Here is a 15074-nt window from a genome sequence, read left to right as displayed (position 1 = left end):
GTAATTTCAATACACTTGCTCATAACTTTCCTAACTGCATTTGACTGAAATATAGTACGTCCTTTTCCCTTAAGGCGTAAAAAAAGTTGACCAAGGAAAAAGAATGAAAATTACAAAGACAAATGTTGATGTTCTGCCTTTTGGTGTGACATAGTGACAATGTGACGTAATATGTCACATAATTAGTGAATTCCATTATAGTAGTGGCTTGTGTATCTTTTTAAGGTTTCATTGCCGAAATGTAAAAAAAAAGCTAGAAATTGTTGTCTGTGCGCATGAAAGTTCCTGCGATGGCGTTTCGTTTTTCGTTTTCGCTGGTTGTCACAGCCTACATCTGCCAGTACATACCTCCGATAAAGGCTCGGTGATAGGCACTCTTCATCTTATCAAGTGCTTAGAAAAAGAATAAAACACTTTGACCTAAGCTCGCATCCCACCCCCGCGACCAGTGTTGACATCCCACAGGGAGCTGGCAACTCTGGGCTAACGGAAACGGAAATGGCGAAACTCACGCACTGTGTCTGCTTCGAGGGTATACCGCGCGATCACCGTAAAAATATGTATAGAGAGCGCATGCGCAGCGCAAGATCTCACCTTGCAAAGTCACAGTAGCGACCACAAAGACAACCATCACAGCCGCCAAGAGCATGAAGGAGCCGCATATAAGGGCGCAGGTCCTGTCGTTTGATCTGAAGGCCGTACGAAGAAAAAAATATCACCGCCATATCCACGAAGTGACTGATGTTAGAGGAACTTGCTCGGAGACGATCGGGAAACCCGCGAATTCTCCGTACACATTCCCTACCATCATATATAGACGTGACAACGTTGTTATATATACATTAGCCCTCTTCGCTTCGGCCTCCCGGGCTCTACGCCGCAGGGTCTTGGCGGCAAGGCCGAGCTGCTGCTGCTACGTCGCGATCCCGCCGCGCTGCTGCTATGCCACCATACTGCTGCCTTGGCTGGGGTGTTCATGCTGCGGAGCGGCAACGAAGAGTGTTCGCTGAGTTAGAGTGACATAGAATAGGGGGAGTGTACAAAGCGCCGGCTCCCGCGTGGGCCTTTCGCGCTGAACACCCGCGCCGCGCCGCTGCTGCGCCGGACCCGTGGGCTTTCCGAGCTCGGGAAGCGCGCGGAAAACGAGGGTCGTCTGTTGCGCGCTGTAGTTTTTTGCGCCGAGTTTCCACACTTAGCTTTTAAAATGCAATGCGGAATGGAGCTTATCCATCTTTAAGCGTTGTTTTAGTGTTGCGTCAACGATAGAATGCAAAAAAATCACGTGTCAAGCGGCATCAGCGTGGCCGTTCCGGTCACAGAGTTCGAGAACGTTGGTGCGTGCGTAAAAACGCGCAAAACAGACACGCACAAGCAAACAACGAAAAAAATCTTATTCGCACGAGTAATCGGGCAATAGCATAACGCATGCAAGAGTGAAGAGTAACAAGATAAAGTAAATTACATGCGCAGTCAGCTGAAATACTTACGCGCAGTGACCGCTTCACACTACGAGCTTTTTACTCATGGTCGCTAGTGGTTTGCTAGCCATATGCACACCGCTTTATCCGACAATTCATTAGCCTCCACTAGCACTTTATTATGGACAGAGCACACCGGGAAGACGCAAGGAAAAAAAAGAGTAGAGACGGCCATACGACCGCAATGCTCTTGGCTTATTTTTGCTTCTGAGGTAGCGTACAACAAGGCTCATCGTGCGCAAACATTTGAAAGAAAAACAATAACAGGTAAACTAACCTTATTCCACAAGTTTTCGCATAAAAGGCGTAATATAGAAAATGTTTTATAAATATCCAGTTATAATGAAATAAAGTTACAAATAACCCCATTCTTGCTGTATAAGTTAGATGCCTGAACGAAAATAGAATAATAAATTGACAAATAGAAGTGTCATATCTCAATCACTTCAGAAAATTGTTCAAATATATATTTTTGAACAATTTTCTGAAGTGATTGAGATATGACACTTCTATTTGTCAATTTCTTATCGTATTTCACTTCAGGCATCCATTTAAATTATACAGCAAGAATGGGGTTATTTGTAACTTTATTTCATATATATATATATATATATATATATATATATATATATATATATATATATATATATATATATATCGCCTAGATGTTTCGGAGCCAGCTGTGGTCACTCATGCGTCGATCTTATTGTTTTATCTACAGGGATCTCTGAACGTCATTATGAAATATTCGCGCGAGATGCGTGCATTGCTTCAAGCCTTCACCATACGAAATGAAGACAGCTTCAAACAACTCATTCTCAACTTCAGATATTTTCACGGTTGGCCCGGTTCAGAGACTTTACAAAAAGATGTGGACGAGTAGTTACATAAAATACAATTCTTTCCTCGGCAATTGAGTGCGCATCAACAGGGCACCCGACCGCAATTTCCCGCTTTTTCCTGATGACGTACCTCAATATAGCGTCCACCACAATTTCGTGCTGAAGCTCTGGAGTACGTCTTAAACAGCGTGTCTGGTCATCTTTTTAATAAATATAAAGAGATGACCAGACGGGTAAAGCAAGCCTCTTTTGTCCCACAGACGCGTGTAATCAGCTGCTCTGAGCTGAGTCACGCTTGTTTTCGGGCGATCGCTCGTAACATGAAGTGAGGCATACACGATGTTGCACTGTTATCATTTCATTTACTTTGATTTGCGCTGTTTTTTTAAGGCTAAAGCCTTAGATGCCTTATCAAACACGACAACTGACCGTCAGCGTCCCGCGTCGCAAACACGAGTGATGCACAAAATCATCACGCGATGACGTCACCATGACGTCACAGATCGACAAAACTTGTGACGTCATTGAACGTGACGTCATATGATGACACCATCACATGATATGGTCGCTTTACATTGCCTCTGTGATCGGGGCCGATCACGGAGGCAATGTGAAAGCAGCTGAGGTGCAGAAGGCTTGCAATGCCTTCGATCTTGTGGGCAGTCCGAAACCACGTTATGTGCAGAAAACCTTCGCAGAGGGGCGAGGGAGGATGAATGCATCAACTGACGAAAAAGATGGCTTTCGTTTCGAGTCGTCTCAGGCGAATGCATAAGGGACCGTGTTTTTTCTTCATGTAATTTTTTCGCATACATTTTACCTATGCGGTCAGTTCTTCAAAATGTATGGGTAGGTCTTACATGTTGACATTGATACTGGTAACCACCACGCTTTTCATCACCTGACGGGAACAAATCGTCAGACCAAACATCGTCAGAATTATTTCTGGCTAAAGAAAGCGGGCTTGCGCGCCACACACCATATTATTATTGTTAGTCGTTGCGCAAATGGCAAGCATGTCAAGTTAGTGATGCCATGACCTATCGGTCGTGTTAGGCATACGTAAATTCATGCTCCTCCGTGCTAATTTTCGTGTATACCAAGTAAACGAGACGCGAATTACGCGAGTAATTTTTTACTTTTCGTACCGCGGCCACGCCGACTGACACATTCGGCTTCGCATGAAATGGCTTGAAACAGCAGAGCGCGGGAGGCAGCCTTGTAAAAAAAAATCAGCCGCACGAAATAAATGATAGCATATGAAGGGTGCAAACGCGTTAGCATGAGCTAGTTACTACGTGCATATCTGCTACGTTCTCCTGGTTATCTCCAGTTTATTCTCTCGTGCAGCAAGTTTACGTTCGTAATTCCGCTCGAAAGTAAGTTAAGCGCCTCCTCTCACGATGAAATGCGCGCAGGATGCGTTCCTCAAACAGCCACGAAAATGTGGACCAATGCGGTGACAAACCAGCTGAAAGGATATATACAACATTCCCGTTTCACAACATACAAACGCGTTCTCTGTGTGATGAGTCGCGGCACTATTAGGTTGCAGTGACGCAGAATTAAATATTGCCCAAATTTCCGCAATTGTAGCTAACAGCGGCGAAAATATCAGTCGTGTAGCAGACGCTCGCCGCTTTGACGCGGCTGCCGCCGCGGAGAAAGCCCACGGATTCGGCACGGCAGCGCCGCGGCGCGGAAGTTCACCGCAAAAGGCCCTCGCTCCTCCCATGTATTCGCACGACGCTTTGGACTCTAGCTATAGTGACCTAGATAGGGGTAGTGGGACGAGGGCGGTCCGCGCGGCGAGGCCGTTTGCACGGATACCGCTAGGCGGCGTTGCAGCGCCTTTCTCCTGAAGCGCACCGCAGTAGGCGCGTGTTCACCGCGCATTCAAATGAAGAGTGCGATACATTCAAAGTTGATGCTTGACTCCTGAGTGCCTAGATTCTACACTGTGTCAACAAAAAGATAATGTTTTTTTTTTCTTGAAAGCTCCAAGCCGTGGGATTTTTAGCTACAAACCTGCCTGTAAGACAGTGTTTGGAACTGCGCGTGGTTACTCGATGCCGTGCATGCAGAGAAATGATCGATGCCGTGTATGCAGAGAAAAAGAGAGTGAGAGATAAACAACTGAAACTGTGCATTGAAACATTTTAATCAACACAAAGACACGCTTCCTGACACAAGTCTTTCGTACGTAAGAGCGGCAAATCACAGCATTGGGGTCCTCACTGTAGTTCATCAATACAGTTTTTTCAACGCTGACAGTGTTTTTCTCACTATCCAGAGTAGCCAAAACGTACCCAACACCGTCATAGTTGGGAAATTTATGGAGTGCCCAGTGCTCCGTGGGTTTGGGAACTTCGCTTAATTCAAACGGGCGATTCTCAGCGTCGTCACTGTTGTTCGCAGCCTCGCTTGTCTGCATGTCGTCCTCTTGAATGCACCGCCTTTTTGTTTGGTGGTCGTGGAGGCGTGAGGAAGCTCTCTTCTTTGTGGGCCGCTCGCACGACGGAGTTTTCGAAAGGTACCTGGAGAGGTTTGGCAATATCGTGGGCACTGCATCTGGCGAGAGAGATGGCTTCCCACGGGGTAAACGCACCTCTTTGTCGTCGATTACGTGTACGTAATCTCTCAGTACATATTTTCCTTCAAAATGAAGCTCGCACACGGCGTCAGTCACTTCCAGTCTTGTCCTTGCGGTGTAGATTCCGTTCCCACGTGCGGCGCATTTCTTCATCCTCAGGGACACTGAACAGAGACAACTTCGGGACATCTTTCACTCTGCTATACCCAGTTTTACAACCTGGCGCAAAACAATAATTCTTTCGCCGAGGTTTCCCCATCTAACTCAGCGTTACGTTCATCACACCACCAAAAATACCACGCACGAGCAACTACAATCGTCAGCGCCTGTTGTCCAAACGCACGTTGCTGTGAGGAGGCTTCAGGAGAAAGGCGCAGTGGCGCCCCCACGCCACGCACGAAGATTTCCGTGCGTTTCGCCACGCCGCCGCTGCTTGCTTCCGCTCTCCCCTCGTCCCACTACCCCTATCTAGTACACTCTACTCTAGCTGAGTGAGCTCCCGGCGAAGAGAAAGGAAGCGCGCGAAAGGCGAGCGCCAAACGAGAGGCGCGCCCTCTAGTGGTCACCTATCAACTAGCGCTTGCGCCGAGCGTGGTGTGCGCCGCCTTGAGCGTCGGCGCGCCATCTAGTGAGCATTCTTGAAATCACCGGAGAGAGCGCAGCTGCGCTTATGGCGGAACCAATGAGAACTAGTGTACACGCCGCCGACAACGGACAAGGCGCGAGCATAAGGAGCAAGCTACTAAAAAATTTGGCTGCCTGTTACATTCTCTGCAACACTTGAAGGCGAAAGTCTTCAAGTGTTGCAGCCGCAACGTGCAGCCGCAACGGTCAGTGCTCGAGCGGCGCTGAGACAACTTTGTGAACGACAGGTATTCAAGGCACAGACCTTGGCCTCCGAGATTGCGCGCCCGAACCTTCCGGCGCGCAATGTCAGGGACCATGCGCGGACGCTCATTTTTTGCTCGCCGTCGGCTCGCGCCGCCACAACCGCTGTCTGACATCACAACCGCCTCGCCGCTGCCTTTACGACTGTGTCATAAGTGCGCAGAGCGCGCGCCCGCTTTTCTGCGCAAGAACACCTCTTCCGCGGCGGCATTGCGCCGAGAAAGAAATAACCGGATACACGCTGCGCTAAACATTTTCCATGATATCGTGGTTTCTTGCGAGTTCTTTTAATGTCACTGTCTTACGGCCAAGGGCAGAGCCACCACACGCACATAAAGCTTTCGCCTTAACTACACCTGAACGGTAGAGATAGCCTTTTGTTTCGGCACATTTATTTCTACATTACCAGCGCCGTGCAATTTGAATGAAAGGCAAAGTTTCCCCTGACGTTGCATAGGTATCGCTATTTTGCCAGCGTCAGTAATTGACCAGTTCTTGCCTATTTGAATCGCTATTTTACCATTGTCCCTGATTGGCCTGTTCTTAACCTATTTGTATTGCTATTTTGCCATTGTCAGTGACTGGCCTGTTCTTACCCTATATCTGTCGCTATTTTGCCAGTGCCAGTGATTGGCCTGTTCTTATCCTAGTTCGCTGAAGGGCCAGTAACCTACACCGTGCTGCTTCGCTGTTCTCACGGTTTTGCCAGCATCACTATATAACTGCAACAACCACAGTCTACAGCGACGTGTCACTCTACCACTGACGTCATACATGACGTTTCTGCTCAGGTCACGTGACCTCGAGCTGTAGAGCTGCAAATATCAACTGCCTCGATGACCGCAGCCTGAGTTAGCACGTTTAGTAGCATTTAGACTGCACGCGTAATACCAAACCGGGAATGATCCATCCGCTGAGGGTGCTGTCGTAGCTTAAGCTGCAAAGCTCTACGGCTCATAGTTTCGTTATTAGATGCGAAGTATCTTATGGCGGAGTTCAATCCGGTGGTGGTGGTGGTGTGCGGCGTGACCACCTCCTCTCCACTTTCCCTCTCCCCTCACCGCTCCACTTCCCCTCTCCCCTCCCCCTTTCCACTCTTCCTCTGAAACGCGGGCTAGACATGCCGAAATTTTCTTCTGCGCAACGCCGCGATGAGTACCAGCGCATGCGCGTCCCCTCCCCCTCTCTCTCCGCCGTTTGGCCTTGTAGCCGTGTTTCGTCGCGCCGCACGCATGGATATTTGACCCAGAGGGCGATCGCACTTTGGCTTTCCTCGCGGCACAGTTAAGTTTATCAACGTTGTTAGGTCTCCATCGAGAAGAGAAGGTAGGCTAGCTGTTGGGAAGGCGATACGAACACGGTCTGATTACTCTGTCGCGTTCTACTCTTGAAAGTGGAGCTCAAGCGTCCTTCAAGTTTTTTCTCTACCTATATACCGCCGAAAGGATTTCAGTCGTAACCGTGAAAGGCGGCTCTCCGCATTAAAACGTTTTTATTCAAGAAGTTTCGCAGCTGCACGAGACACCCAGTTGTATTGTTCTGCGTACTGTTAGCGGCAGACAGTATCAGTGACTAATAAGAAACGAAACCCGCGAAGAGCGTCTTTCTTAAAGACGACAAAAAAAGGAAACACCTCGAGATCGGTGCTTTCAGTTCTGCAGAGTAAGCTTATACCTCTAGCGTCGTTTACATTGCGGTACAAAAGAACCGTTACGATAAAAAGGGTTCACTTACTGGTCACCTTCTGTAAGAAAATCGGAAACTCATTGTCATTCGACGTCATACAAAGCGGCAACGCTGTAATTGCTCGTCTAGTGGCATATAATTACTGGAGAGGAAGCAAGTGAACTATAGTCGGATACAACTTAAGAATTCCGGAGAGGATCCACCCAGGCGACTAAAGTGCGGCAGCCGATTGCCTCCGCGACTGGAGAAATAGTCTCCCTCATGCACACTGCAATGTTCTCCGAAGGCCGTCCGGATCGTGACGTCAGTCTGGAGGGTACGCCCATTGGTGCAGGCTTGTGTGCATCCGCCTTTGAGGAGGAAATGCCGCTGACTTCTAAAGATATATCCGACTATAGGAGTAAGAATTTATTTTGATATGCGGCCTTCCTCCAAGGAAAATTTCGATCTGCAGAAGTACCGCAATTTTTCCCGTTGTTGAAGCACTAAAGCAAACGTCTGAGCACACCTGCGTGAGCTATGCAATCTTACCTATAGCGGTCATGCTGCTTGAGCTAGGACCTACGAACGCAAGAAACACAAAAAAAAAATCGCCAGCATGTTACACTCAACACTTGAAGGCGAAAGCCTACTACACACTAGCGATGAAAAACTCCGTAAACAGGGGCTGAGTGCTCAAGCCGACGTTTCGACAAGTGGACTTGTCTTCACTTGTCGAAACGTCGTCTTGAGCGCCCACCCCCTGTTTACGGATTTTTTCGTCGCAAGCTTCCATCTTCTCCTTCCTGCCGTTTCTTTCACACTTGGTAATTCATGAAGTAACAAAATCGGATCTTCTTACAAGGCATAACTAGCTGCATTTAATAGACGCGCCTCAAACTAACTCGACGTTCTAAGTTGATTGGCTTGTTCCTCCGCACCTGAAGATTTCTGCACCTCACGTTGCGTTACACGGCCTCTGAGATCGACGCACCTTTGACCAAGCGACGACGCCGTGTGATGACGTCATCACGTGACGTCATGAGATAACACTGCTTTACGGTTGACAGGGAACGATTGGGCTTGTTCATGAAGCATAATCTTTAAAACTGACAGCGCGAAATGCGTGGGAGAGGACAGAGAGGCATTGCCGCTAAACATTTGGAGAACGGCACAGGTGACCTAATTCAAGCAGAGAATGTCAATTCATCCAAAGATGCATGTGCAAGTACGGCGTCTATCTGTCTCTCTGATTGCTCTTTGATTAAATGAGATTGCATACCTTCAGTCATTTTGCTGCAACGCCATTCATAACTTCAGTCATTCAGATTCAACGACAATGAGATTGCATACCGCATGCAGTGCACTGTGTAACTAATGCACTGTATGCGACGATGACATTGTGTACCTTCAGTCATTTAGATCTAACGTCATTGGCCTGTAGACGGCGTCGTGCGCATAGCTGATGTGCTGTTACATGGCATGACAGTGCGTATATAGCATGGCGTTTTCGAAAACGAAGTTGATGCAAGTTCAGCGCTCTGTCAGCCTCTCTGCCCCCTTGATGTCTTTCTTTTTCTTTCTTTCGCTGTAAGTTGAAACTTGAAGATCCTGTGGTTCAACTGTTGTATCAGTAGTTTTTAAGTAAATATTTCTACCGCGGAGAACTACCTCAAATTTCTGCCAGCTCGCCGTGGGGCTCGTACTGCTTCACGCGCAATGCATGGTTCAACCTCGATATTTCTGTGGCGTGAGCCCCTCTAAGTGCAGCAGCGCTACGAGCGGTGTTATGTTATACCCAATTCTGAACAGTTCGAACACATCAGTAACGAAATCGATCAGTGGCCGCTCGCTTATAGCTTACCTATAGGATCGACCTCAGGGCTGAGGCCTGGGTCTAGCGCGACGTAGTTCGGGTAGTTAGGGTAGTTAGGGTGATAGTTCGGGTCGTTCAGATCGTTTGGGTCGACCAAAGGACCCAATCGGTTCCACCAAGGGACCCGATAGTTTGGGTCGTTTGGGTCGTAGTAAGCCGGAGCTGCAAGGAAAACAGCACGGAATGAAAATCGTTAATTCCTTACTACAAATGTTCAGTACGAATACCGGAGAAAAACTTTAATACCGCATTGTAGGTACTTACTACGAGGCACTTTCACCGCTAAACTAAGACGGAGACAAACCAGGAAAAATGTTTGCGTAGGTTGTACTGGAGGCGCAATGCTAAAAAGAGAGTGGGGCTGATGGGCACCTAGGTAGTGCTGGCTGCTGCTGATTTGCTAAGTTTTGCAATTTCCCTCTTTTTCTTCTTTTCTATATTTGTTCCTTTTTTCTCTCTTCCCTCTGTGTTTTGTGTATGTCTTTTTTGTCTCTGTCTATTGTATTTCTTTCTTTCCATCTCTCTCTTCATCTAGTTCTTTCTATTTCTCCTGTCCTTCTCTTTCTTTCTTTTTCTTCCCTTTCTCTCTCTCTCTCTCTCTCTCTCGCTCTCTGTATTTCTCACTTCCTACTTCTTTTTTTCTCTTTCTCCTGCTCTACCTTTCTCTCTTTCTCTCCTGGGTGATTCCACGTAAGATCGAACAATCGATGGCTGGTCGACCTCTCAAATTTATTTCAAAATTTTATATATTATTGCCTGATGAGTGGAAAGAAGAGATCCACAATTTGTTTTGCCGCCAAAATTTTTTTCGAAGCACAGGAAATCAATAATGACGAAGAGGTGGAGTGAAGCGCTCATCCGCTCTTCTGTTCTGGCCAACTTTCGTTCTGAATTGCACAAAATATAATAAAGTTAGGTAGCTGAAATTTCTTTAACTAAATATATGCGTGTTTTTGCTTCTGCTCAGGTATTTTTAGTTTTGATGTGTAGTGTAGATGCTTTTATAAAAACCTCAAAATTGGCCCAGGGAACGTTATTTTCTTTACTTTGAAGGTCTGTATCTCAAAAATTCCTTGTAGCAGAGCGACAAAAATTGCGCATTACGTTTTTCGCATGCCTATCTACCACACTGCGGAATCTTACATTTATGTAACGTTTCAGTAAGGAGATATGATTGGGCTAAGTTAAAGAAAACACCGGACAATGGAAACTTCTGACGACATTTAAAAAAAACCATTTTTTATATTTCTTAAACTTTGTCCACTTATTCTCCTCCACATGAGCTTTCATAATCATTGAAAATATGTTGCATAATGTAGTTGCACTAATAGTTACGACCCCTCCAATGAGACCCTTAGGCAAGGATTGGCAGTTCTTGCCCAGCAAGTGTATAAAATGCTGGCAGGATTTAATTCCTTTTTATTAAAAGGCCAGCAGGTACAGAAAAAGGTGTCGCCGGCACTGAACACGTTAATTTTGAAATTATTTCGTCACTGCAGCAGGCACGAGCGCGGGGCTACCGAGCAGGCGCGCGCGCACCCGAGATGCTCGTTGTAAGAGACGGCGCAGTGAGAGCTCGTTTTCGCGTCCTCAGACCGATTGAGTTCGAAACAGCAACACCTCTCGGGTGACTTGAACGCACGTGCACCGGTAGTCGCAGTGATCTGGTTAATGACGTCGATTTCTTTTTCAGGGGGCTTAAGAATGTCATCGTTAAACTGTGCGTTCCGTGAAGATCTTTCACTGCAGTGGTAGCAAAAGCACGCGTAGCACAAGTAGTCCGTCTCACCGGCAGTCACTGATCTTTCGGGCGTTAAACGTTTCTTCAAAGGGTATATGCCTAGGTCGGTAACTCTGCGAAATTTTGGCTTCTTTGCAATAATTAAAGGAGTACTCACACGATTTTGAGACATCGCAAAAGGGACATGTTTTGCTTCGTTGGTGTGCAGTGTCAACGCTGTCCACACAATGGAGTCGGAGAACACTTATAAAATATTTTAATTTGGCTTTGAAGTTTTCGTCGCTGAGCACCTGCAAGCCAGCTCCACTGCAAGGGCATTAGGAACTGTCCCCTAGACAGTTCCCCCGAGTATGCGAGTTCTGCGTCCTGCATGCAGCCTAAATCGCAGAAATCACTGTCAGGGTCAAAGGGCGACGATTCACTCATCGTTGTTCATGTGCACCACGAGCAGATGACGAATTTTCTGCTAGTACGTCGCGAGTTTCTGTATCTTCGTGACGTCACACTACTATGAAACGACACTGAGAAGCCACCCCCTCGATACCTAAACCGAAAGTGTCTTTTTAAGGTGGCGCTAATTAAAATATATACGATGTATTCGATGTATTAATGTATATACGATGGATATGGGCCGGGCACGTAGCACGTCGGCAGGATAACCGGTGGTCATTAAGGGTAACTGACTGGATTCCAAGAGATGGCAAACGCGTGAGGGGGAGACAGAAAATTAGGTGGGCAGATGAGATTAAGAAGTTTGCAGGTATTACGTGGCAGCAGAAATCACAGGACCGGGTTGATTGGCGGAACATGGGAGAGGCCTTTGCCCTGCAGTGGGCGTAGACAGGCTGATGATGATGTATTCCCAGGCACCAAAATAGTCGTTTTAGGTTTCTCGACACCAGTATTTTTATTTAGAGCAACAATCCGAAATTTTAAAAAATTCGTGTCAGTACTCCTTTAAGCTTCTTGTGCTTCGAAAGGTAGTCTCCACAATACACTCATTCCGAGCTATTCGCAATGTCCATCGACTGTCGCGCCACCGAGCGGAATTCAGGAGCGTCCTCTCGAGGAGGGTTAGTAGACGACAAAATGGCGGCACTGTGCAGTCGCTCCCTTGTTCGGATGTGCTAGCCTCTGTGTTAACGCGTTGGCAAGAAAGCAACACTACGACTTTGCATGTTCCCTGCATCAGTGAACAAACCGGGCCCTCCGTGACACGAGAAATCTGATTCGTTCTTGCGAGACGCGAAGTTTTCGTGAAAATACTGGCAACTCGCGCTTTCAATCCTAGCCCACAGTGTACACATACTATCAGCTTCGCGAGGCTTTCTGTAGCCACGTAGGTTAGTTAAATGTTGTCTGACATATTCAGTTGAAGCTCACCCTGTTTTACTTGCATATATAATTGGTCAGTGTTTCTTGTAGCGCATGAGTCCCATACGAATGAGTCCCCAACGCGGGAGGGAGGTCGCGCGGGCTCGCGATGTGCTCATGTATAACTGAGCGATCTCAAGGTGGCGATACATTAAAATAGGGCCTCTATCCTTTGTCAGCAAAGCGCTGTTACGAATCGCGCGAGCGACGTTTCAGTCATTCGAGGACGCGTCTGCTCGACGCCTTTCGTGGAGCGAACGCTTTCCATCCACGCCGTCCTTCGCCAGTGTGTTGGGTTTCATAGCCACCGCTGCGCCGCTTGTTTTTGTACGTTTGTTGATAGGTGGCAGCACACTGCAAGCGATTTGCTTGTTGACCGGTCTGAGAGCAAAACGTTCTCCGCGCCCAGACGTCTCTCTAATTTGTAAACGTGGTGACGCGGAGTGGTCGAAGTCGTTCGGCGGAGGAAATTCTTCAGATTGCTTTCAGCAGTGATGTTGATAGAAACCATCTTGACGACGAGAATTTTTCACTGGACGTAGAAGACTGTGAAAGCACCGAGGGTGATAGCGACGATGAACCACCAGCTGCTAACTCACGACGAGCGAGTTTCACTTCACTAGCCCTCGTGCGTTAATGTTCTTTCACGCTCGTAACTCGTAAGTCACTTTAATTGTATTTATTGTATATTATCCTTGAGCGAGATCAAAATAAAAGCATAGTTCCTCTTGTGCATTGCATGTATCACAATTATTGTGGATATCAGGGGCGTAGCCAAGGGGGGGGGGGGGGGGGTTCAACCCCCCCCCCCCGAAATTTTTCAGTTTTGCTTGCGTATATAGGCAGGCACACATACAAACGCACGCACGAACATACATAAAGTATGGTTGAACCCCCCCCCCCCCCCCCCCGAAAAAAATTTCTGGCTACGCCCCTGGTGGATATTATGGAGCGCCGCATGCCGCCAACACACTCGAGCTCGACCAGTGAAGCGAAATGGTTAGAGCGATGGAACGTGCAATCACGGCCACAGTCCACGCCTCTCGGCGCACTTCTTCGACCTTGCGAAAAGCATACGTGTGCATTCTTTTCGATATTCATGTTTCGATCGTGCTGATCGAACCTGCAACATGCGAGTGACGTCACACGGCTAGAGTCTCAGCTTGGCTGTGACACAAGCGCTACTGAATGGCATGTTAAATGCGTGTGTTCCGTTGAAGACGTAACTCCGCGTTTCCGGCTGCGCAAGTAATGACGAAGGGGTATTATCACATTATCACAGAACACTTTTATGTTTGCAAGCCATCATCACGCGCAGCAGCGATGGCGCTACTCGCTGGCGGCCTACCACTGCGGCAAATCCGTCAGGCAGGCTCGGTACGTACTACCTCGGAGTGCCGTTCAGCTCATACGTCAATTCTAGTTCATGCAGTTTTATGTAGCACGCACAGGATTTCGCTATCGTTATGCACGGTGGCGGAGCTGAAATATAACCTTTCACACCGCAGCAAATAATTAGGTTGCGAGTACTTAGCACTTTCCATGGTTTGGGAAAGTATTTTAGTCTCATATCCATTTCAGCGCAGCTCATGACTTCATCCGGTGAAAGTGGCATGGTCCGTACGTCCGCACGTCCTATCTGTTCCTATGCTAACAAACGGGTTTACCCTCCTCCTGGCGCCATCTTGAAAAGCACGGCGCGCCACCTATAGTTCGTGGGCATTGCGAATACTTTCTCGCCATGAGACGCACAGGAGGAGTAGAGTAAGAGCAAAGCACAAGAACCATCCGCGCCGAATGAAGTGTGAACAGCGCTCTGAACGCGCGGCTAGTTCAGGCCGTCTGCTGCCGACATCTAAGATAGGCAAGCGCATCCGGTTACCGATAGTTTTGCTTTTCTTTCCTTTGACATTCCGTATTTTGCTTTGCCACTGGAGCGCCACGTTAATGCTTTCCACTGATCGCAACTGGCGCAGCGCAGTTTCTCTGGCAGCAGCGTGCGTGAAGCGAGCGCTCATAGCTCCCTTATAGAGTTCTCATCTTGCTTCCACCTCCGCCTTGTTATCAGCGCCTATCTGCGATGCGAACAGAGGGCGGATAGAATAGCGAAGCTCCAGTGCACGTGCATTCAGGTCACCCGAGAGGTGTTGCTGTTTCGAACTCAATCGGTCTGAGGACGCGAAAACGAGCTCTCACTGCGCCGTCTCTTACAACGAGCATCTCGGGTGCGCGCGCCTGCTCGGTAGCCCCGCGCTCGTGGCCGCTGCAGTGACCAAATAATTACAAAATTAACGTCTTCAGTGCCGCCGACACCTTTTTCGGTACTGCTGGCCTTTTAATAAAAAGAAATTCAATCCTGCCAGCATTTTATACACTTGCTGGGCAAGAAGTCGGAATTGCCAATCCTTGCCTAAGGGTCTCATTGGAGGGGTCGTAACTATTAGTGAAACGACATTATGCAACATATTTTCAATAATTGTGAAAGCTGATGTGGAGGAGAATAAGTGGACAAAGTTAAAGAAATATAAAAAATGGTTTTTTTTTAATTATCGTCAGAAGTTTCTATTGTCCGGTGTTTTCTTTAACTTAGCCCAATCATATCTCTTTACTGAAAAGA

Source organism: Rhipicephalus sanguineus, chromosome 11 (assembly GCF_013339695.2).
Source record: "Rhipicephalus sanguineus isolate Rsan-2018 chromosome 11, BIME_Rsan_1.4, whole genome shotgun sequence".
Lineage (NCBI taxonomy): Eukaryota > Metazoa > Arthropoda > Arachnida > Ixodida > Ixodidae > Rhipicephalus > Rhipicephalus sanguineus.
This window is presented reverse-complemented; position numbering follows the sequence as displayed.